This window comes from Bidens hawaiensis, unplaced genomic scaffold (assembly GCF_021521415.1).
Source record: "Bidens hawaiensis isolate Kalapana, Puna unplaced genomic scaffold, B.hawaiensis_p1.1 tig00023412_1, whole genome shotgun sequence".
In the NCBI taxonomy this organism is placed as follows: Eukaryota; Viridiplantae; Streptophyta; class Magnoliopsida; order Asterales; family Asteraceae; genus Bidens; species Bidens hawaiensis.
Genome location: NW_027493674.1, coordinates 1 through 2,769, shown reverse-complemented (window position 1 = coordinate 2,769; position 2,769 = coordinate 1). Strand labels below are relative to the sequence as shown.

Here is a 2,769-nt window from a genome sequence, read left to right as displayed (position 1 = left end):
AAGCAAGAGATTTTTGGAACACTTAAGTCATAAGTTGACTTTGAAGATAAGTTGACTTTATAGTCAATGAAGTATTTAATCATCTAAATGGTGGAATCTGGAAAGGTACATAACCCACAAGCCATGAGGTAAAATAGTAAAGGCGGCTCGCGTGCAAATTACACCATTAATACGTCACAAGCACATCTCTCCTCGTTCTCGTCCATAGTCATGTCACCATCGATCCCTGGTCTTGTCCTCGTCCATAGTCACGTCACCATCCCTGGTCAAGGGTCGAGAGCGGCGACGTCACACCCTTGCAATTGCCACTAGGTGTGCCTTGTTACAGAAAAATAAAGTTCTCCACACGTTCCCATATATAAATCAACTCTAGATTTATTGTTTCACTATGGTGGAACAAACCCATTTTCATTTTTTTTTAAGTTTCAGACACACAATTTAAAGCATCGATTTCTCATTCAACTTAACTCCGTTTTTAGCACGTTTTGATCCGTTGGGATTCTTTCATATAGAAAGTATGAATTCAATAAATAATAATCGCTTAGTGACGGTCTTCAATAATTATTTGTATTCAAAATAAATGAAAAATTCTACTAAATTTGTGAGCAAATGCTAGCACAAATTAATTTAAATAAACGAGCGTAAACCATGTTAAATTGCATATAAATGAAACTAGTAATCCTACGCTCGCGTCGAGACGGGTTGAATTGGTACCCTATTCTTTGCATGCTAGACAGAACTTGCGCACTGTGATGGTGTATTTCGTTGGCCCCAGTTTGCACATTACGTCTTAACTTAAATTCGTAATTTATGAACACTGAAAGGAAGCACGTATTTAAATGCGCTACATTAGAACATGAATGATATTAGTATACGTGCATAAGTTTTTTTTATGTATCAAAGCGTAAAGGTATTTATGTTTTAGATCAACTCAATTATGACCGGTATAAAAAGAGTGATTCTTTTTTACTTGTGCGTGACTTGAACGCTAGGTTGGTTTTTTTTTTAAACAGCCAACGGAATACTAGTTTTGTTACAATAATTATTTAAAACCAATATTTCAAATAAAATCTAGTAATACAAAAACAGAGTATATAATATATAACAATATATAAAACAAACAAATTAAACTTATTTCGTTCACCTTTTTCTCTTACATCTTCATGCAATTTCAAATGCATTCCTTAATTAAGGGGCTGTTTGGGATTGCTTAGTTTCACCAACTTATTACTTATTAACTTTTAAAAAGTAATAAGGTGTTTGGGATTGCTTATATTATGAAAAGAAAGTTTTATAAGTTATAATGTTGTAACTTATTAACTTAATGAAAAGTTATAAGAAGGTAAAATAAGGAATCACAAACAGCCTCTAATGATGAAAGAAACAATGATTTAGTTTACAACACGTACCTTAATTTTCCCATTTCTTTCACTATTATATACACATATTTTCTTATCAATTTCAACGTATATCGTTGTCTTATGGTTTTGGTATTGGTATAGCCTTCAATGGAATAGCTTTCCTAAGAGTTATACCCATTCTTTCCCTCATATCCATCTCATTGGCTCTAAAAGCTCGTCACCCAAAACCCAATCAAACTTATGTAAAAGTGAACCCAAAGCGAGTGGAAGCACTCGTGATGCGAGGGGTACAGCTGGACACATTCTTCGACCAGAACCAAATGGTATGAACTCGAAATTTTGGCCCTTGTAATCAACGTTCTTGTCATGATCCAAGAACCTATCTGGCTTAAACTCCAACGCATCTTTCCAGGTTCTAGGGTCACGCCCAATTGCCCATACATTAACTAGCACTTGTGTTTCCTTTGGGATATTGTACCCGAACATCGTGCATGATTCCATGGCCTTGTGTGGGACTAAGAAAGGGAGCGGTGGGTGAAGCCTTAGAGTTTCCTTAATCACTGCTCTTAAGTAAGGAAGATTGTCTATATGCTTCTCTTCAAGCTTTCGATCCCCCGAAACAACATCCCGTACTTCATTTTGTAACTTTCCATAAGCATGAGGATTGTGGAGTAGTTCTGTCATTGCCCATTCTAGCGTACTTGTAGTGGTGTCTGTCCCCGCTGTGAACATTTCCTATTGTAATGATATATGCATGCCAGATCGATTAACTTTAAAACTATCTGAAACCTTTTAATTCTCTTAGTCATTAAACTTAACACCATGAACTATGATTGAATCACTTAAGTGATGACTTTAAATGCCTTTTAGATGATTTTAGGTTTTAACTTAAAAAAAAAGATCAATCTAGGTTGTACATCGAGTGCTTTGACAGATTTTATATCAAATCAAATACTATTAAGAGCAAGGAATCAAACAAAGTTACTTTTAAACAGATCTTTGCGCATCTTTAATGATAAAACTCGTGCACCGAACGCTATAATATGTTTTGCATATAAAAATAGTAACACTAATATTTGTTTAATGAATCAAATAAATTAATAAAAATGAGAAATAACCATTTACCTAGCCAAGCAACCACTTTTTATGTTTAAAATTTAAGGGTAACTTTATTGAATATTAACTGATCGAGTTTCGTTATGGTTTTAATTAAATAGTGGGAGGAATACTTACGAAGACGATAATATTGACAGTCGTGGAAGAGAAGGTAGATGTCACACCCCGATCGTGATGGCGGAAAAATCGAGGTGCGGCGACTAAGTCGTGATTGTTGAGCACAATAGTATAAAAGTCTAAATGCATAAACATAACCAAAATGTCAAATATTACATCAACCAGGTAACATGAA

At 34.7% G+C, this 2,769-nt stretch overlaps 1 pseudogene; it reads right to left on the bottom strand.

Moving 5' to 3' along the window:
• Positions 1-1,415: 1,415 nt before the first annotated feature.
• LOC143567494 (geraniol 8-hydroxylase pseudogene) lies at positions 1,416-2,152 on the bottom strand (annotated as a pseudogene).
• Positions 2,153-2,769: the final 617 nt, after the last annotated feature.